The 23,013-nt window shown below is 30.7% G+C and overlaps 1 protein-coding gene across 1 annotated transcript in view; it reads left to right on the top strand.

Moving 5' to 3' along the window:
• LOC121116704 (zwei Ig domain protein zig-8) overlaps positions 1-23,013 on the top strand; it is a 443,349-nt gene that overhangs the window by 130,737 nt on the left and 289,599 nt on the right. Inside the window, exon 2 of the mRNA XM_040710994.2 lies at positions 21,365-21,414. The gene's annotated coding sequence lies outside the window, so the exon portion shown is untranslated. The remainder of the gene's footprint in view (positions 1-21,364; positions 21,415-23,013) is intronic.

Here is a 23,013-nt window from a genome sequence, read left to right as displayed (position 1 = left end):
TTCAAAAATGAGTCCTTTATAGACTAACTTTGCTCTATTAATATAGATGTGCTTGTATACAACAAGAAAGCACAAAAATCAACAATGGATCAATCCTTATTTAGGACTAAAAATTGAAGTCCACTTCAATCTCAGTACAGTTCAGTTAAGTCCTAAAACTTATAAATTTTGATCCTTGATGATGTCACTCATCTTTTTTTTAAATATCTGTTTTAGTACTGACAGTCCGAAGGCCTTGCATCCTATGAAACAAAGTCCTGAGGACTAATAGGACTGGTCCTAAGATTGGACTGGACCAAATAAATAATGACTGACACAATACCAACAAAAATTATTTCAAATTATGATATTCACTAAAAAAAGGACACTCCTTCAGGAAAAAAAAAATATATAATTATAAAAACCACGTCGTATGACATAAATCTTGTGGCTCCTAAAAGTATTTTTTTGAATAAATAAATGTATGTAATATGTATTAGAGAATTGTAGTTACTTGATTTATGTTCAATATTATACTAGTAATATATATGTAATTTTATAACTTACTAAAGGATTATATAGAAATAATAATAAATCTTATTATCATTAAAAGACAAGCATTAAAAGATGATGTAAGTGGTGAAGAGAGAGTAAGACACGAAAAAAAAGAAAAAAAGAATAAAAGGATTAAAAACCTTTTTGTTTATTGTAATTATAATTTGCCTCATATTTTTCTTGTATAGTTCTTATAAAATAATATTTGTTTAAGGAAATAAAATAACATTTAATGAAACTGCATGATACTTATAGTTTTAACATTATTTAATAGATGTTTCTAAACGGTTGCTTGATTTTCAAAATCTGACAGCTTGGATGATTTTTCTGAAAAATACATCTGTATCATATTATCTGTGAAATATAATGTGATAATTATGACATCTTTTCTATATACCGCTCTCCTAATACCAAGCATAATGAAAACTAATTAATTTATATTTATCTGAGCTCAATTCATTCGGACATAATCATCTGTGGGGTCTCCAATCTTCCTAATATTGATCGGCCATCTTGAATTTTCTCTTTTTCTGCTGGTAGGCTGACAAAGAATTTCAAGATCTTATCCTTAAATAAAAATTTCATGAAGCAACTCAATCTCGTGCCAATAATTTGGATCTTTTTCACACCTCCTTCAATTTTATTGTAAACACACAGTGGTGAATGATTTTATCTATCCGATCACTATCCCAGCTTAATTTCCAGCACTGAACCTATCGTTTATATATAAAAAACTCTTTAGGATACTTCAAATTTACTAAGGGTCCTAATGACTATCTCTGAATGAAGAAATTACTTTGCATAATGGATTGGGTCGGTCATTTTATCTCTTTTATCCACTCAATCAATGTTGAGATTGCCTGAAAATTAATAAGAAGTACATGCGCTGAGTTTGTTAGTATTTATGTCCAGAGGTGATCCATAAAACTAAGCATGATAACAATCACAAGGAAATTAAACGACTTGTATCTTTAATAAGATGCTCTTGGGATCCTTTCAGACAGTTTTCTTCTTCAGATAATCTACTGAGGTACAAAAAATATAAAAATAACTTTGTGCAAGTTGTTCGACAAAATAACATGAAGTTACTATGAAAGGTTCCTCATTCCAATAGGAAATCTCTCAACTCATACATATATCAGGTAGAAGAAAGTAGGTTCTGTTAATAATGGAATTGCTTTGATACGAAATAACGAAGGTCTACTCATATTAGAGGATGTTGGAATACATAGCTTCCTGCTTGAACACGAACTTTGCATCCGTCTATCAACTCAAACTGTATGTAGAGCATGAGGGTTCTATTGATACGATTCCTGGGTCCCGTCCCTCTCTGAATGAGTATTTTATAAAAAAAAAGTTTGTAGTTTAAGTATAAATATCTGTAGCACTTTCTCCACTGAGCCAGGAAGAATTAACACCTTCTTCTTGAAGAGAGCTGTTAAAAGTGTTGCCACTCTTTAATCATTTTTCAAATGGTTATGTACCAAATATGATTATAAAATGGTAAATATAGTTCCTGTCTAGAAGAAGGGAGATCTTCTTTATCCTTATAATTACAAACCGTAAGGATTTGAAGTAGATGTACACAGGGTCAAAGAACAGAAAAATATGCTAACAATTATGGAAAAATTATATACAATAAATATCACATTTGAAATATATAAACATACTTTTGAGCATCTCAGCCTATCCCCATAATACTTATGAATATTACTTAAGCGTATAGTTAAGAAATGAATACGAACCTAAACATTTTTTTGATTTTGAAAGAATTCTCCTCGATGAATAATAGTTTTCGTCAATAGAGCTGTTGAGTATAATTTAATTTATAACATTTCACAACCATGTAGTTTCTCAAAAATATAATAGCCAATAATATATTCCCCCATATAGAAAACAAAAATAGAAACAGAATATATACATTTCCCGAATATAGAGAAACATATATTTACTGAATACGCTACTTTTTTTGAGAAGAAAAAAAAGGCTCAAGTATAGCTTAAGTCTTGAGTTGTTTAGGTTTAATTTACATTCAAGTACTAAATTTTTTTTTTTTTTTTTCAAATAGGAGACGAGTCTTTACTTTGACATCCCGCATGTCCTTTAATTAAAAACAAAAATACCAAATTCACAACTTTTGAATAAGTTAAGAATAAACTTAACCTCCAGAAAAAAGCACCAATTTATGTTCTACAGACATGCATTTTATACAGTTTTTTGGTGGGATTTAATGCATATTCAATTATCAAAAAAAATATTTAATTATAAATAATCACTTGATAAAGAAAGAAAAGACAAAAGATAAAGATGATTCTCAGTATGCTTTGTCGATATTGAATCTGATGGATGCAAGAACCACGGATATTTCCGTAGTCAAGAGTAAATAGTCTAGAAGGATCCGTCCAAATTGATCTAAAGCCTGTTAAAAGGAGAAAAGAATATCCTATATGATAAAAGGAGGCTAAGCTAACGTACAATATATCATTTCATTATGAGATTGACGAATACCCTTGTTCATACACATAGTGATCTATACAAAATAATTAACCTTGGAATGAAAAAAATTGTTCCATGATGCGCACATTGGTTTTCCCCTATATTTAGAGCAGAATTACTTTGTATACTGGTTCCTCTTCAAAGAAATCCAAGGGGTCTTTAAAAATAGGAATCCTCATCAAAAATATATTTATCCTGCGGACTGGATCATGTGATAGGGCGTGGCTTCAATAAACTCTGATATATTATTAATAGAACTAGAAACATAAGTGTGCGTACAACAAATATACACATCTATGGCATACAAGAACAAATTAGAAGGGAATTATATCCATACATGAATACTACACAATCAGTTACTACTGATCCAAAGAATAAAATAAAATCAATTTACGTGCCATCAGTGTTGAATGGGTCGAAAGATGGATTTCTAAATCAGTTTTCCCCCTCCCCTTTCAGTCATATTTTTGATCGGTCTGATCTTTCTTACTATTCGACGGTCTTATGGACAGATACGATAGTACTTCATATTTACCATACCAGATAAATCTATAGCTTCCTTTCCCTCACTCCTACATAGGGTTGAATGATATAAAAACGAAAAAAATATTGCTAGAACGTATCACTTACGAGTTCTAGCCACACGCCTACTACTATAAGCTTCAGACATTATGTCTCTTGAAAGGGTTACGCTGAACAACTGAAAGAACATGGTTGATAACAACGTCATTTATAACGATTATTATCTAGTTGAATGCGTTTGAGAACCACGAAGTCAACCTTGTGCAAATGACACAATTTAAATTTACTATTATAAAAGTATGCAATATATTATAAATTAATATGCAATGACATATTCTTATCATGGTCAACTGTACGTTCTATACATATTATAATGAAAGTAACATAAAATACTACTAGCACATAATATTATCTTGAATGGGATTTAAATCTAGGATAATGTAACATGTTTACTTACACGTATTATAAACAACTATATTTATAGAAAACTATCCATACTAATCTCAATATCACGTTGATAAATAAATGAATAATATGTCATAACTAATCTTCCTGTCAAATAGTACAACTCAGCCCTGCTCATAGATAATAAAATTCCTGTTTTTGGGCTTTTCTAAAACGTCTTTTTTTACAATCTTACATAATTTTGAAATCATTACATTTTATTTTTAATACAAGACAAGAGATTTAAAAATTATATACCATGGAGTTGATGACCTTTTTAATTTATAAGCCTGAATAAAGTTGATCCCTATTGGATTCAATAATAATTTGATGTATACTCATTAAAAGATTAGTAAAATTGATTGTGTGGCTTGATTGGGACGCCATTTTTATATTTCATAATGAGGTTCACATTAAATATTTTGCACTGATGCTATTTTTAATAAGCTTTGAATTAAAACACTTCTCTTATAAGTATTTTGAAGCAGCCATCTTAAAAATCGGTGAACTCTCACCAGAGTATTTAAAAAGGTCAACCTCTGAGGGACTCCCAAGCTGTCCTTGTTCTCTTGCAAGTGTTTTTCTTGTTGGAAAAAACACCTTTACCAAATATTACCAAAATCATCAAATAAAGAGTGGGGACCAGAATTTGATTAATGACTAATTTACATAAAACGTGAATTTTATGGAATCAAGAAAGGACAACTCTAAACCAATTTTTGATATGTTTAAATACTTTATTATGCTATATTTCATGCTCTCTTTGAAAAACAAGAACAGCATCGACTAATGATGACGTGCCCACGACGTGCCACGCTGTCATTATGGCAGAGCTTTTTCTCTTAGACACACTAAACGGCAAAGTCCAGTGTGTTAAGGTCAGGGTGGGAGGAGGTCCACAGGCGAAATATAATCCATATTGTTAATACAAAAGTGTTGGGTCTTATCAATTGTATAGCTCCATTCCCATCTTTAATGGACATCTTGATGTTGTAGGCAGCCCCAACGATTATGCCATCGGGATTTGCAGCCTTCTCGGCATTTTACGGGCAGGGTAAATTTTGCAATACGTTGCCTTTTCTTGTTGGATCTAATTATGAAATAGGAACAACATGAAACAGTGTATTTTATATTTTTATGACTGCATTGTTTTCTAAGATAAATATTGTAAAAAAAAGTTCTAATTTTGGTCAAGTTGGAGAACCCGAACTGTGCACAGAAAGATCCAAAAATATTATCTAGCATTTTTGTACTTTTTGTTGTTGCTCCAACATTTGTACACTTAGAGACATGAGATGAAAACAAAATTGGTTAATTTTTGTTTCAACTGTTGTTTGGACGCATAAAATATATTTTAATTAAGTATGACGAATATAAAATCGTCAATACTTGTTACTGCAAGTTTTGGGTCCTCACGTTGTATACTTAGATTTGACAAATTTCTATATTGATTGATCATATATATATAACTGTTTGTTTGTTTTGTTGAAGTGTAAAGAGAAGGAAAAAAGATGTGAGTTTATTTTAAGTAAATAATATGAATAAATTATGGTGGTTAAAAAAAAAAACTACCACCCTACCTATTTTTTTTTAGACTTTAATGTTTGTAAGGAAGTATACAAAATTATTTGTTATATCCTGAAAGGCTATTGTTACTCATTATATAAAAGATGTAAGTTAAAAGATGAAAATGTAAATGCAACTCTTAGACCATAATGATGTTATTTTCATTTGTTAAATGTGCAGATTTAGTATTATACTTCCAGTCTATGTATTGCACATACAGATTGCTTTTATAAAACCATCTGTTATTTGTATTTGTAAAACAATTTCAATTAAGTTGAAGTGTATTATAAAACTCAATACTTTATATTTGACTTTTGGTTACGTGAAGATATTGTATTTACATAGATTATCATTTTTTTTTTTGTGTCTGTGAATGTGTTGTTGTTTTTTTGTTTTTTGTACAATCGTTGCTCAAATAATTTGAAAGGTATTAAATTTTGCTCTTTTAATACAAAATAATAGTGTATACCTTTTATAGGAACGGATACAGGGAAATAAATTTGTAAAAAAATCATAATAACACAGTACAAAAATACCCTAACTTGCGAAATATAGAAAAGTGAATTATTTTTCGGCGGTTAACCACATATGGAGATTTTGATTTGGTATATATTTTTCTTTTTGCAAAAGCCTATATTTTTTTAATGAAAATATACTATCTCTAATGCTCTATGAATTCATTAAATGTAAAACCATGCTATTTGGCTTCAACACACAATTAGAGGATACATGTCTATGCCAAAAGCTAAAAATTTTAAAAATTTGTTGTTTTTTATGAGTGGAGCTTCATTAATACTCTACTTTTCATGTTTATGAAGTAAGATAAATTGTGACTATTCCACATCCACTATTCGCTGCAGTGGTAAATCTTTTTCATAAATTTGGATTTTCAAAAAAGAATAAGCTATTATGTTTTTTAATGTTGTGTAAAGTTAAATGTCCACTAAGTTGGGGTAACACAACACTTGTTTATTCATTGAATTAGTTTTGGGGGAAATTTCCATAATTATGACTTCCACGTACAATCCTAAATACAAAATCAAGAGTATTCATTTTATCAAGTGATAAATCGTTTTTTATAACGGGATGTAAGGAATACATTCTTTACATCTGACATGTACATTAAAACGATTCAAATGGTAAGATTTATCTTAAATATATAATTCATATTTTAAATAATTAAAAACATATTTGAATACCCCTTAGGATTTTATTTTTATATTCACTTTGGTATTAAAAAACCCCCATCCATAAACTTTGTTTTGAAAGATATCCCCTACTAATAAGATTTTATTGTTTTGTTTATATGGCGAACAAATCATTTTTAAGATTTCAATGTATCAAAATATCTTCAAACAAGTTTCTTAGGGAATATATTTTTTTAATTATATCTTTTCTCCTTCTTTTTGTTTGATATCATATGAGTATTAGTGCATTCATCTCTCCCCTGTTCTTAAAAACAAAATTTTTAAGTAAGTTATTTTTCATAAAAAAACTTTTTGGGATTTTTTATTATTGATAATTTTTTACAATTATTGCTATATCAAGAAAATCTTTTTAACACCACTCAATGTTTGAGAATAACTGAAGTATTTAATTATTACTTGTTATTAAACAATGCATTTAACGATATTTTCCATATTTTTTTCTCTTTATTGTTTCTACTTTTGCTACAAAAATACTAAAAAACAGTACAAATTTTCAAATCTGTAATTTCTTAGAGAATACTTAGTTTTGTTGCTTGTTGCTAATGCACAATGTTTATAAAGAAACCTCAAAAGTGATAAAATTATTATGGGTAATAAATTAATTCTTTTTCGTAACTTTTTGAAACTTTTTCTCTTTAGAATGTATTGATTATAAATTATGTATTATTAATGTTAACTAAAATATATATATAGTGTATCAAAATTTTAGTTTAAATATATACAAATCCTTTTGTGCGAAATAACTAAAGACTACAGAGAATGTAATCCAGTATTTATTTGATTATTTTTCCTTAAGCATACGAGTATTTATGAGGATGCAATTCAGCAGGTCCACTTAGCTGCTCACACGAAAACTTTTTGTCCCAAACTTCATCCGAACATCGGGTGGTTCAATTAAAACCGAGAGTTCCATTAAAATCTGTATACTTCCATTTTTAAACTGAATGGATGAAGACTAAACAAAAACTGTCCCGACATACCAAATATATATGTTCCTTCTTTTAAATTTCATTAGAGGTCATACAACATTGTAGTTTTCAACCACAAGGGGATGAGTATTGTTTACTAATATTAGTTTGTAAATAAGGCGATATAGAGTTGCTCCATAATGCGACAAAATAATAAAACTACCTGAATGATAATTATCATATTCACATTAAGGAGACCCAGCTACCCTCAAGCGATATATACTTATTTTAGCCTAGGCTAAAGCAATCACACCATCTTGCAGATAATAATTGGTGATCTAAAAAGTTCTGAGCATTTTTTGACAATACAGTTAAAAAAGTTGGGATAATCCGGACTTAGATGGTTCCAAACGGTTTCTGTCTAATTTTCAGTTCCTGGGCAATGGAATAAGTGTTCACATGCCGGTCACATGTTGGAACGCTATCCCACTCAATAAGTCCTGAAAATTCTTATCTCGACAGAAGCTTGCGGAGTTGAGACGAAATCAGATCAAAGCCTTACTTGTTCCTATTAGATTTCTTCCATTTGATTTAAAATACTTCTCTGGTGAATGATGACGTTTAATAATGACGTTATTTATCTTGTATTGTGTACTAAAAGAGATAATCACTGGGAAAAAAAGTTTGCACAAATAAATAATTCCAAAAATCAACAGACACGCTGTCCACTATGTCTAGAAAATCCTAGATATGAGTGAAGATCTCTGGGAAGCTCCTAGGATTGGTTGTCCAAGAAAATTGACTTCTAAAGCTGTAGAGAAAGTATTTAAAGAGCAGATCCATCTAAATGATTAAATCAATATTTTTTACGCATTTCAACCCTGAAATTGTTGCTTACATATAAATATTTGATTGTTTTTGGTTTTTTTTATAAACATTTCTTATAATATATATATAATAATATACAAATTATTTTCTATTAGTAGATAAAAGGCTTTCTTTCCATAAGAATATAAACTCCCCAATTCAGCTTTATGTTGTAGTATCACTTATTACAAATTATTTTTTTCTACCAAATAAGAGAAGTTTGAAATGAAAAGTTAAGTATTTATAGAGAAAAGTTATTCCAAGATATACAATTTCCCTTTTTGTTTTGATAGTTTTCTATAGATAAACAGTTAACTTCTCAAAAAACTTCCTATTTTATTTCTAATGGAAGGAAGTGTCTTTTTTTGAATCAAAATGTAGAGAGTCCTTATTATTACGTCTTTACGACGATAGTTGAAAAAAAGTTACTCCTTCTCATTATTACTATACTAGCCGTCGTACCCAAGGGGGTCTGCAGGGGATGGGATGAAGGGACTGTGCGTGCCCCCTCTGCAAAATATCCAGATTTCAAAAAAATAATCCGTCAAAAATGAAATTTTTTGATGGACGGCTGTGGACTCCTTTTTTTTTTACAAAAAATATAATCTTTTTTAACTTTTTGTGAACAGTTATGGATTTTTGAAATTAAATTTTTAACTTAATTAATTAAGAAATTACATTATTGAAAAAAGTTATGGAATTTGAAATCTTTCTACAAAAAATTTACTATATGAAATTTAATTTTTGAATATTTTTCTGCAAAAAATTTAAATTTTGAAGTTTTTTATGAAAAGCTCTGAATTTTTGCATTTTTATTCAAATAAATTTAACTTCAAAAACCAACACCCCCCCAAATTTAATTTTGCAGATGTTCTGTACGGGTTACATATAGATATACATCCTTTGCTTAATTAAAATAGATTTTCAAAATATCATAAGTAATGGGCCCTTATTTATTTATTCTATTTTCACAAACCTGCAAAATTACCCAAGATATAATTTTTACTTTTTTGTAAATCGAAGGGTGTAGGACTACCAAAGAGTTAAATATTTGGAAAATTAGCTAATTCAAATAGTTGAGAAATTCATTTTTTAGATGTATTATAAATCTATTATGAATTCACAAATGACTTAAATAACAAATGCAGAGTAATACATTTGATCAAATGAATTTAAACTTATATTTGTAATTTGGGTAAAAGGACAAAGAATTAAGAGACAAAACGTCGTATTAAACATTAATATTTTTATTTCTTATTAATTTTGGTTGAAAAAAAAATAAAATTAAATCATAATAGGAAAAATGAATTATTTTGTAAATTCCCTTGACCAGACACATCAAGGATAAATCGATCGAATATAATTTTGACATTTAGATTATGTACTAAATTTAACAAAATCATTAAATCAATAAACAAGTAGAAGTATTACTGATACAGGGATCCGTACTTTGAACTTTGAAGGATAAGTCAACAATTTCAAAATTTATAATAACTAGAGTATAAAGTATGATAATAGTGTATGATTTTTTTTTTGTTATATATTTTAGATTTAAGTACGTACCAATTTCATTCAATATGTCCACCACTGGCATAACTCACATTCTCCAATTTAAGAATAAAGTTTGATCAGATAAGGTTGACTGTATACTGAACCATGCATAAAGGATGGCTGATTAGAACATGGTCTTGGATTCAAAATAAATTGCAGAGATCATTCAATTGATCCTCCAAAAAAGAACACTATCGAAAGGGGAAATATCTGCCATGAGGCCAATAGTCCTTATTAAAGAAAGCTGGGGCATTGTGCGAAACTTTGGCTCAGGTTGGCTATGTTTGGTATTTCTCAGGTTGGCTATGTTTGGTATTTCTCAATGTCTATACCGTATCCAAGTTGTACCATACTGCACATAAGCCTATAGATATGAAGGAAGTTAACCCTTTTAGTATTTACACTAAACGAACGTATATATTATAAAGTTCTGACAGGGATAAAACATATGAATATAAACGGATTCTACAGATCCAAAAAGTATTCTCCCCAGACTCTGCTTCGAGGTTATATTAAATGAAATACTTATTGTGAGAATGCAAGTATACAAAAATAAAAATGGTAAAAAAAAAAGTATTTGGAATTGAAATGATCAAATAAAATTAAACATACAAAATTTAAATGGTATAAATGCACACATTTGTAATTAAAATTATAAAATTAATGATCTGAATTTAAACGGAGACGAAGAAACTACACTGTATGCATGTTTTGAAACGTCAGAAGAATGCCTGTTATTCCAAACCCTGGCTTCAGTCGATCTACCGAAACAAAATCTGAACAATGTCCTAGATCCACTTTAAAGGTACGTTCGGATTTAGACAAAATCTTGAAAGGACCATTGTTCACCGTGGTTAAGGTCGGTTTAATTGGTTTGTGTTTAACAAACACATGCGTAGCTCGTTTGTCTATGAGTTGGATCTGGTTTCGTTCGTGGAGGTGTATACCTGATGTTTTGAAATTTCTCGAACAGATTTCGATCATTTGGAAATACGGTAGATTCTACCAAAAGACAGAGGCAGATGCAGTGCAGATCCTTAAAGGTGGTGAATAGGTGAGAACAAATTCCCAGAAATCGAAGGCACAGACGCTCGAAGTCCAAGGAGGACGAATGGTAGGGATTGTAACCAAGATTTTTCTTCTTGTTGCATCCTGGACAAGATAGCGGTTTTTAGTCTGCGATGAAACCTTTCTATAATCCCATTTGACTCAGGATGGTAGGAAGTAGCGAACAAGGTTTTTGCACCAAGAAGTTGTCCCAGCTGTTTCCATAGTGTCCCCGTAAACTGAGCCACGCTTCCCTAGTGAATTAACTCGGGTACACCAAATGTTGAAATGTAACCAGAAATAAGGTGTTTACTAGGCTTTCGGCCGTCGTATCCACTATTGGCAGGGCTTCAGCCCATCTAGTTGACCTTTCAAGAACGGTGAGAAAAAATGTTTAACCTTTCGTGAGAAGAATTGGCCCCACATATCAACGTGGATCACACTGAATCTGGCAGGATTCTTATGGAAGGTTGTTGCTCCTGAAGGTCTATGACGAATATCACTTTTATTCTTTTGACATACGAGGCAAGCCTCGACCCAAGTTTTGACATCATTTCTCAAACTAGGCCAGTCAAAACACTTTGATATTTCTCTTTTAGTGTTACTAAAATTTGGGTCCATTTTTTCTCAAGGGTTGCCATGAGAGCATTCTTATTTCAAGCAGGATAATCATTGTCCTCTCTGATGATTTAAATTAGCTGAAAAGGAAACCCACATAGACTTAACAAAAAAGGGGCGGTTTTTTTTTTTAACACCAGTTTCGAACTGAGTGGGCACCATGAGTAGAAGCTGAATCCTATGGGAAGCAAAGTTCTTGACGTCGAAATGTTGTTTCAGTCTTTGGATTCACTATAGTTTTTCATGCTTTAGCATTATACGTTCTAGAAATGATTTATTATTTTCTTTGTTTTTATGATCTCCAATCCTAGCTACAAGTGAAGAAAAGAAAACGAAAAAAAAAAAGAAGATAACAAACCAATAGGGTAAACTTTTGCATAAATGAAAAGAAGCTCACCCATTACATATTACAGACTAATTCATTGATATATCTTTTTATTTTTCAAAATGATTTCCTTTGGCTACCAGCTTGGCCTTCAATTTGGCCATAAAAAGCCACAATACTTCTTGATGAAGGCCTCAAACATGGCCAACCACTGCTTCACGATGTAGGCGCTGAGGTCATCCAAATTTCACTGAGAGATAGTACTATCCAACTTTGTGTACGGAGGCTAACTGTTCACCCTTTATGCTTTAACCAAGTCAACCATTTCTGGCTTACCTTGACCCTGTTGGCCTTGGTTGCTATTGAAACTAGTTGCCAATGTAATCATTCATTAAATCTTTCACATAGCTAACAGTCCTACCACTGACATTAAGATCCATGGCATCCTGCCTCATCGACTTGGCCGGATTTCCGGCCTCTGTGGTATCCATGTCCTTCATGATCCCAATTTTTCTATATATATCGCAGGTAGATAACATATTTAGGTTCTGATCTGAACCCACCATGCTTTAAATCTTGTAAACAAAACTCCAGAAGCACCCTACGACCTTTATGATCTTCTCGACACTCAGTTGGGTGTGGAGCAAATTGGACACCTTTTTTTCCCCCTTTGCTGACAACTGTTGATTTTTTAAAGTTATTTTTTATTACTTATTAACGGAGTAGTCCTTATTTTTAATTACGCATCCAAGTAATTTTAAATATTTACTTTAGAGTAATCCAGATTTATTTAAAGTAATGTTCACGATTCTACCTCGCACACCGTAGTTCTAGGATCGATATAAAAATAGTTAAACAATAAATAATTAATTTCGCAATGTTCTTAGTGATTGTTAAATGGTAGATAGATATATTTTTCCTTATTTGAAAGGAAGTGTATAAATTTATCAATGAGACCATGCCTGTTGTTTAAAGTGTAATTCAGTGGTATTTCTCATGCTCTTACATATAAATGAATGTAATATAAAAAAATACAAAGAAAGTTCATTTTATAGATTATAAAAAAACATTTGTCTTGTATATGGCAATTTTTCTACTGTTATGGGTGGTAATGAACGGTATAAACTAAACAAATATATATCGGCATGTATCTACGTATATGTAAAACTATTTAAGAAATACAATTTTTAAATATTCGAAAATACGGTAGTCCGCGGGAAAGTCCTGTTAAATGTTTATCAATGTACTAAAGGTATAACTAATTATATAATTTGCAAATAATGATATACATACATACGTCTACACAAATTTCAAAACATGTGACATGACTTCTATCCGAAATGGTCACCCTTAACCTTGATTACAGCCTGAAGTGTCCGGAATTGACTTTTCGTGCTGCACACAACATGTCCACTGGGAAGGTTACAAGGCATCTACCAGTTTGGCCTTCAGATCATCCAAATTATTGCAGAGAGGCACACAGGCTTTGCTCTAAAGAATTGACCCCACAGAGTAATCCATGTCATTTAGGTTGGGGCTGAAGGTGTGAAACCACTCAGAATTGACCTCAAACCACCACTGCGTCTCTTTGGAGCTTTTTTGGAAAAGGCACCATTCTGTTGGAAGGTATATGGCTCGTTCTGGAAAGGCTATTGGGACCAGGGAATAAGACTGTCCTCCAGGATGGTGCTGATGTACTCTTTGGTATTGATATTGACCTTGGTCGGTAAAAGCACCAAGGGGGACTTCCATATCTAAGTCAAGGCTCCCCAAACCATGATAAACTATGGTTCTGCACTCTGTTGACTCAATAGTAACTCAACTCTCCTTCTTTGACCAGAATCCGTTCATTGTGGGAGTTAAAAATCTGACAGTGAAAATATCCTATTCACTTAATACATTGTTGGAAGCCTTGCCAGTCCTTTGCTTCTGAAAAAGGGCATTGCTTCTCTCAATTATTTTATCCTTGACTTTGCTTAAAAGTTTGCCTCTTCAAGATGTAGCGATACATCCCAAAGTCATATTGGATATTGTTTCTCATTGTTGTTATACCCATGTTGAAAATTTTGGCCATCTTTGTGAGGTTCCTCTTGTTATTTCTTGCAATCCTTGCCTTGACCAATCTGGGCGTCCTTTTTTACCTTTATCTGCCTGATCAGAGTCTGTATTGCTATATTAAGTCTTCTGTACCTCTAAATGGTCCTCTTGATGAGTATTGGGTTGATTTCAAGACTTTTCAGGTTCCTTGCGATGGCTTGTTGAGATTTGCCCTTCAGGTACTCCTTGATTATAGCCTCTCTCTTGGGTTCTATTGTTGTTGACAAAGCTTTTATTTTATTCAAAATTGTTTTTGTTTTTTTCTAGTTTTGACCTATCTACAGTTGAATCATTATACATTGCAACCTTACATTCAATTGAATTATATAAAGTTAATTCAAGAGAACTTTCCGTGGACCCTGTATACGTGAGACTCGGTCTGAGGTCAAGATTATTGTCTCAGACCCTACACCGAACTTAAAACGTTTTCAGACAGTAGAACAATTCTTCTAGTTGCAATTTTTTTTTTCGTCTCACCAATTTCCTAACTAAAACTATTATTCAAATTGTTTACATATCTTACATGTTAAACTTGATATGAAGGATTTTTTGTGGGACCGAAACAGATCAAATTTTCTTTACATTGTATACACCTTCTAAACTACATTATGCCATGTGTACAATCCAAGTTCATTTTTTTACAAGGGCCAAAGTAATTTGTTTCAACAAAAGTTTAAAAGTAAAAGACGGTTCTATGATTTTTATATCCAACCCCAAAATTAGTAAATACCTTGAATTTCAAACGCTTTGATACTTCAATAAGTTGAATATATTTTCGTTTAAATAACTGTATACTAATGATTATTTTATACATAATTTATTTTTATATAAAGTCAATTTTATATTTTTTAAACCTATTCATATTTTGGGATACCGACACTTACCCAATATACATATCCCTAATTATTAAAAGTTATAATCAACTACTGTCGTTGGATTATATCGAATGTTCCATTAACATATCAATGTTTTGAATTTTAAATTCTACAAAATATAATTTATCAATTAAAAATAGAATTTCAAAAAAAATAAAATATTTTGAATAGATGTGGGTTTAAGCTTCCTTCATCATTAATGTAGACGCCCTTAGCGGCATTGATGACATCCAGATGGTGGCAGAAGGCTTGGTGCACAATGCAGATGTAGTCCGCTACCATGGCGTCCCAGTACTGACTGGCAATGGCTTTGATGGCCTCGGTGCTCGGATAACAGACACTGCAGAGCTTTTTCACAATACAATCAAAATTTGTAGTCGAGGTGGTTGTCATCAGGGCTGTACGGGGCCGACAGAGTCAAGAAAGAGTTCAAACGTACTCAAAAGAGTAATGATCGGAGGATATGGATTTCTTTCATTGCTTTTGTCAAAAGTGGGTTCTCCGACCCTCACAAGGATTATTTCAACCACTTCTTGAAAAGCTCTCTGAACTCTCTTGTGGACTTGATGGGATTGGCCTGGGCTGTTTTCTTTAACTTATCCGTGTGCAGTTTTGCCTTTTTGACACATTTGTTTTTCCTCTGCATCGTTTGGACTTGCTGACGGCGTGTATGTTTGTCCTGAAGACACCCAAATTATGGAAGTGCACGAATGGAAATTTGTCGATCACGTTTAAGTGCCATTTTTTCAAATTGTACGTAAGCTAGAGAGCTCAGGTTTGTTTTGGTTTTAACTAAATTGTTTATGCTTTAATATAACGAAATATGAATTAATCTTAATATCTTAACCTTAATTAATAATTGAATTAGTAACTTTTCAGACTTCAATGGACCACCCGGCACACTAATTTATTTCTAAGATATAATTTTAGATAAAACTTTCTTCATTAACTAGATATTTCTTTAAGACACAATAGATTCAGTTTTACAATATCAACATGTATACATATTTGAATCATTAGGTGCTTCCATATATATACTTAGTATACACAAGTTTATTCACTCTAGAAACTATTAATATAAATTTATCTACATCTTGAGTGCCTAATATAATTTTTTATTTAAGAATATGTATTTTATAGAATATTGTTTATTCAATGATATAAGAAAAAAACTTTAATGTTTACATTATATTAATGTTCATGTATACCCATATAAATGTATGTAGTTATATGTTCATATATGCACATTAATTAATTAAATAAATCACAAACGTACAAGGAGAAGAGGGCTCATCAATGATATCCATATGTACAGGGCGGTCCAGATAAATTGGGATTATCTAACCCTTTTGATAAGGAAACGGGCGTTCCACTTATTAAATTGACCATAAATTTTCTTATAATAATTCAAAAATGTTATTTTTTATTTTAAAATGGCCATCAATAACTGTATTTTTATTTATTTTATTGTCATATTGATCTTTCTACAATAAATATCTTATTATAGTTTTGGTAAATTTTAAAAATGTGTGCAACCATGTTAAAAGATTTATATTTAGACAATTTTTACAAATTGTTAGGTTTTATCACATTAGTTTTGGTAAATTTTAAAAATTTGTGCAAGCATGTTAATATATTTATAATTAAACAATTTTTACAAATTGTTAGGTTATATCACATTTTTATATAGCATTGTATATATTTAACCCAGTGTTAAAATTTCAAGTTAATATGTAATTTTTTAATTTTATTACTTTTATTCTAAAAATGTATTTTAGAAACGTGGGTAACTTGGAAGAAATTTGTCATTTGGCTTTTTCTTTTGAAATGTAGAAGATATTCTCAGAAGCTCAAGAATTCTTACTTACATTATATTTTGATAATGTTTTCGGTTCTCTCAATTAGTTAATAAATTACAAGTGAAAATGTATGATAAGTATTTATGTTTTAGGAAATAATTTTAAAATCGAAAAATACTTTTTTGTGAAAAATGATTTATTGATCTTTTTACCCTTCAGGACAATAGGAACACTGGTATTCCCAAAAAAATTTGAAACCTAGATATGCAATCTTTGCAAAAAAAAAAAAAATGTTTTGTATATCCCCTTTAGTAAAATTGAGTATAAATGCTAATAACGAACAATCGAGATTGGAAAGAATAATACTTTTTTTTTTTTTTTTTTTTTGAAATCTACATTGAATGACATTCAACTTTTCATAATGAGATCTACTTCTCTAGATTACCTCATCTTCATGGCGCCAGAAGTATTGGCAGCCACGGGGGAACTAATGTGGATCCAGCATTACCATTCTACTGGTCCTGGTTCTGCACTTTTAATTTACATTACCTATATGCGTGGATTGATGGATGGAGTGGCCTAACAAAGAAATTACACTTTGAAACAAGACAGTACACCAGCCCACACGGACAAAAAGTGCAAATGCTTATACCACAAAATGTCCTCATTTTCGGAGCCCAGATTTTTGCCTGCAAATAGCCCAGACCTGAACCCATGTAATTTCTATCTCTGAGAGAGGGTCGAGCATGAGACTTTTGTCAAATTGTGTTCGTCTGTGGTAGCACTGAAGAAGTCAATTACCTTCACATTTGCAAAGCTGGATCCGGTGCTCTGTGGCCGAAGTTATCAAGAAAGGCAGATCTCAATAAGAATAATTGAATTTCATTCAATGTTGCTTACAACTAATAAAACATTTATTGTTTTACCTCATCAATTTCCTTCGTTGTAAGCCATTTTAAGATTTTCCTAATTTATCTGGAACACCCTATACAAAGTATTCAATCAGCTATATACAGGTGTTGGCATCTAAACATGGACTCTCTAGTTTCCTGGTCTTAATATTCATATTTATTACAGTTTGTTTATGCACACGGAGTGGTTGAACAAGAATGTCAAAAAATAATCTATAAAACTCCCTGAAAAAAATAATATTAATAAACGGGTCACGTTTTGCTGCCTAACCTTTTAATAAGGTTAGATCAAAAAAATATATTAATGTTTATAATTTTTTTATAATTACTTTCTTGAGCTCAATGTGCGTAAATTTTCACCCCTATTATTCCTAGAACAGGAAATTTATGTATATGGACTGTAAAAACGATTCCTAGGACAGATGTTGTAAAGGTAACACTATAATTATTACTTATATTTATCATCAGTACAGCTCCATCTGACCAATTTAAGGAATCCTTTAAAAAAGTTGAACTTTTAATATACATATTCGTAACAAATAATCATACTAGTATATTCTAAACTTCTTTTATTTTGAAAACAAATAATTGATGCTACATATCGACAAAAACTAATTTTAAATCTTTTATAATCACACTTTTAAAAAATTTTTAAACTCGCCTTATTTTAACATTTTATATTTTTACTATTTGAAGAATACTTTTTGAATATTTCTTGTAAACATCGATAATATTTCCATTCGAACAAATCCCATTAAATTATCGATATTTTTTTAATGAATATTGATCGAAAGACCTATCTAGTGGATAATTACCTATAAATTAGTACAAATTAAGTGGTTTTCTTAAATCAAAGGTGACATATCTCATGGGGAAAAAAACGTTTAAAAAGTAAAGAACAACAATTTTCCGTCTTTTGGTTATCATGGCTCTTAACTCTACAACGACTACCAAGTCAATGGATTTTGGAGGGGATTTGGGTTGAAAAGACTCACAAGACTTTTTACCCATATGTTGATCCACTGAAGTCTCCTATCACAGAGTAGAGGAACAACCTTTTTTCAAATTTCATTAAGACCCGCTGTGCTTTTGTTCGTCCCGTATTGAAACCATCATTCAGAATGAAAGGGGGGCATAATGAATAAAAAGTGTAGAAAATTATCAAATAACCCAATTTGCTTCAAAAGTTTGCCATAATAATGGCTAAAAAAAAGTAGAAGTGAAAACAGCTTCTAAAATTTTCTAATTTTTTAGTCCCTACCCGGTATAAACCACATTAAAGTATGAAAGCAATATAAATGAAATTTTATTACATTCAACATGTTTAATATCACAATTTTTTTTACTATAACATAGAGAAGAAATTATTTTTAATTCAGTGAAAATGATCATAAGTGAAGCTTTACTTTGTGCCTATTCAAGTTGCTAAAGCACCAATTAAGTTGTTTGTCCAAAAATTGTTAAATTGCCCAAATCTGGGATTCAAATGCTCATGTATCAAATTTTTACATTTGATATTACAGAGCTATTTACTATTTTGAGACTCTAATTAAACGTTTCCAAAACCTAAGCCAGAAGTTATGAGGACATTTTTTTAATGTGAACTCCATTAGATATCCTTAATATTTGTATGTAATATTTATATATTTCTGGTATTATAGTAATTCGGAATATTATCGTTTGGAGTCTTTTTCTTACCCTTAAAATAATCCCAGAAATAAAAATAGGAGTAATAAAACTTATTTAAAGATGTTTTTTAATTAAATAAGTGTTATTAACGATTCTATATTTTATTTTGGACTCGATATATATTCATTTTTGGGCAGAAAAATGATGAAAAACGAAAGCTTACTTAAGACCCTTATAAGTTATTCATAATACATGGTGATGAGAAATACAATACCTTATAATTTAGAAAAACATTAATTTTATAATTTAAAAAAAAAAGACCTATTGAAAAATCTTTATCTCCAAGGATTTCTTTTCAATTTTGTAGTTATCCCATTTTTATGGTGGTGTGCTAGAAAATAGTCAACATTATCATCGTATTTTGTCCCATATGAATGCCAATTTTATGATGTCATGCCTCGTAGAAGGAAGATCCAGCCAAACGAAGGAAGATACATCTAACTCAAGAAATGTACGATTAAGATTCCGAATTCCACGCCGGACAACAGATGGAAAATTCATCCGAGTAAAACTACTAGACCTCATAAGGGAGTTGAGTGAACCTCCTTCCTTAGGAATTAGATAACATGATCGAAACAATTAAGCGATCTATTCTTTTTTGGGATTCTACAAAAGTGGTTAGTATTGTGCAAATGACCACAGAGTTTTTGAGGAAATAATCTGCAATTCATAAATAAAGTTTGGGGATTGGCTTCTAATGTGCCTGTCTACACATAGATTCCACTTCAAAATAGAATTCTTAAAATAACTAGAGTGCTATTTATTATCTACGCAGTAAGAATTAAGAACTCTTGCATACCTACTAGTCCTTTTAAGATCCTATAAAGTGCTTAAGAGGTTTGATATGAATTGAAATGGAATAGCCTTATAGTTTTGTTTTTAAATAAATACATTTAGCAGATTTTCGTTAAGATGTTATTATCTTTTATTATTTACCTATGTTTTTTTTTGTTAGAACCATCCATAGCAAATGATTGCCATATTGTTATATTAATTAATTAATATTATTTTGTGATTAAGATTGCTGTTTGTATTTTAAAATGTATAGATACATGAAATTAATGTACAGATAATAAAGTTATTATGTAATCTGAAAAAAACTTCGTATGGTTCATTTTTGACAAACCCCTTTTTCCTCTACAAGACTTGCTAAGGGCGTGGACGGTTGCCTGGGAGACGCACAACTGCATGAAGTGTGCAATTGGAAATTCTTTGATCACGTTCAAGTGCTATTTTCTAGACTTGTACGTAAGCTAGAGAGGTCAGATTTGTTTTGTCTTGTAACTAACTGTTAATGCCTCAATATATCGAAAAATTAACGAATTTCAATAAGTCAATTTTAATGAATTATTAAGTCTTCAAATTTCAATGGATAACCTGGTTTGAGATCTCACCTCTAAATTAATAAGGATCTACTTAAAAATATTTAAATTACATATTTTTTCAATTCATGGATATTGTTCAGACATTTAATGCTATCTCTGATTTCTAAATTCAAAAGGAACTACCTATCTAATTTTTCATTTCTCTTTGCCAAAAAGATAACTAAATGCAATTCTAATTTTTTTATCATTCAAAGTTGTACATAAAAAAATTCAAAAAACTTTAATAAATTCTTTAATTTGCAAAACTAAACCTTAAATTTAATCCAAAAAACTATGAGCTTTTTACTGAGTAAATTAATTACAATGCAATTATTGAAAAAATACATTTGTATAATGCTTGAAATAAGAAACAAATTTAATTAATATTAACTCCAATATAAATTGTTTATTGTGTAAATAAAGTATATAATTTAAGAACTTTTTTAAACCATTATTTTCCCCTCATTCATGGTACTTTCACTAATAATGATATATTAGATAATAACTTTTTTTAAACAATTATTTTATTTATTTTTTCATTAGGATCACATTTGGACTTTTCTCTTGTTGGAAACAATTTTGGAAATTGAAAGGTAAGTACAAATATGATATATTACCTTGATATTATTTTCTACTAAAAATTGAATTTTGTAGGATCTTTGGGTCGTTCCACGCAAAAACATATTAGACTTAAGTTTAATTTATACACTCATTGATGATACTTCCGCTAATAATGAAATAGGACATCTATGAATGTTCCAACATACATTTTAAATGGCTTTTATATGAATAAACTAGCATCGGGCTACCCTGTGTTGCTTGGAACAAGAAGGGATAGGGAAATAAGATATACTATGGTCAATATTATTTCTTCTTAATGCTTAGACCCCTTCAGTGCGGGCGGGTATTGTAATATTATTTTATAATAGGTATGAATTTTAAGGAGACAGTTCTTTAACTTCGAAAAAACATATCAATATAAATGCCTGAAATAATATATTGAGATGATAAGTCCATTTTTTATTTTTGTCAAAAATTTCTAAATCCAAACTTGTGAAGAAAAAAGAAGTTGTAGAAAATTCCTCATTTTTTTGAAGTTTAGTTCGTCATTGAATTGTTGTATAGACTTTATTATTATTTTTCTTAAAGATGATGCCTTAAAATTGTATACCATTCAAATAAATAATTTCGTTTTGAGTTGGAACAAATAATATTTAATAACGATGGTCAGTCCTATGACCTATAGATACCTTGAATAAGAACAGCGTTTTTCCTTTTCCCCAAAAAATCATTTTTTCTAAATTATTATATATAACAATATTTCATGAATTATATTTGTTTAACATTTATTATGTTATCAAAATACAAGTTTCAGCTATGAATTGTCTTCCTTGCATTTTATTTATTACAAATTGTGATCTTAACAATTATTTTTGCAAAATTTTTAATCATCATTTACCATGGACAGATTATATCAGATCCTGGTACAAAAATTTACTGAGTACACGTACGGTCACAGCCAAGCTTACTGGCATAGAAGTTTGAGTCAGTCCAACCTGTGGGAGCTCACAAGTTCTATCGATGGTTGTTTGAAATATGATTATGGATAGTTTACTTAATAAATTTAAAGAAAGAGCAATCAAGGTCGTTGGTGAGGCTGACGACATCCTCCTTTTCATTAGTGGAAACAATCCCCACACCCTTCTCAATGCAATGCAAAGGGCAATCAATACTGTTATTAAATGGGGAAAATAAAAATGTATAACCTTTAACCCATCAAAATCAAGTGCTTTAGTATTTTCAAAAGCTTATAAACTTAGATCAAAATATTTTCCACAATTAGAAATGGATGGCAAAAAGATGGAATATGCCGCATATATGATGCACCTGGGCGTGATTTTTGATCAAAGACTCACCTGAGCAGAGTATTTGAAAAAACCTCCAAGTGTTCTCGGATATGGAATATGGGCAAGGCAATTCTTGGACAAAAATGGGAACTGACCTCAGACAAGGTTATCTGGTTGTATGAAACTATGATCTTACCTATCATCTTCTATGGGCGTCTAGTAGGGGGAAATGCAATCACTACAAAAAAAGTACAAGGAAAATATTAAACACAATTCAAAGGAAAGCACTTTTGGCATGACTCATTTCAATCGACAGCAACAGCAGGAATGGGGAAAGTTTTGGGT

The sequence above is a fragment of the Lepeophtheirus salmonis genome, chromosome 4 (genome assembly GCF_016086655.4).
Source record: "Lepeophtheirus salmonis chromosome 4, UVic_Lsal_1.4, whole genome shotgun sequence".
Classification (NCBI taxonomy): domain Eukaryota; kingdom Metazoa; phylum Arthropoda; class Copepoda; order Siphonostomatoida; family Caligidae; genus Lepeophtheirus; species Lepeophtheirus salmonis.
This window is presented reverse-complemented; position numbering and strand designations above follow the sequence as displayed.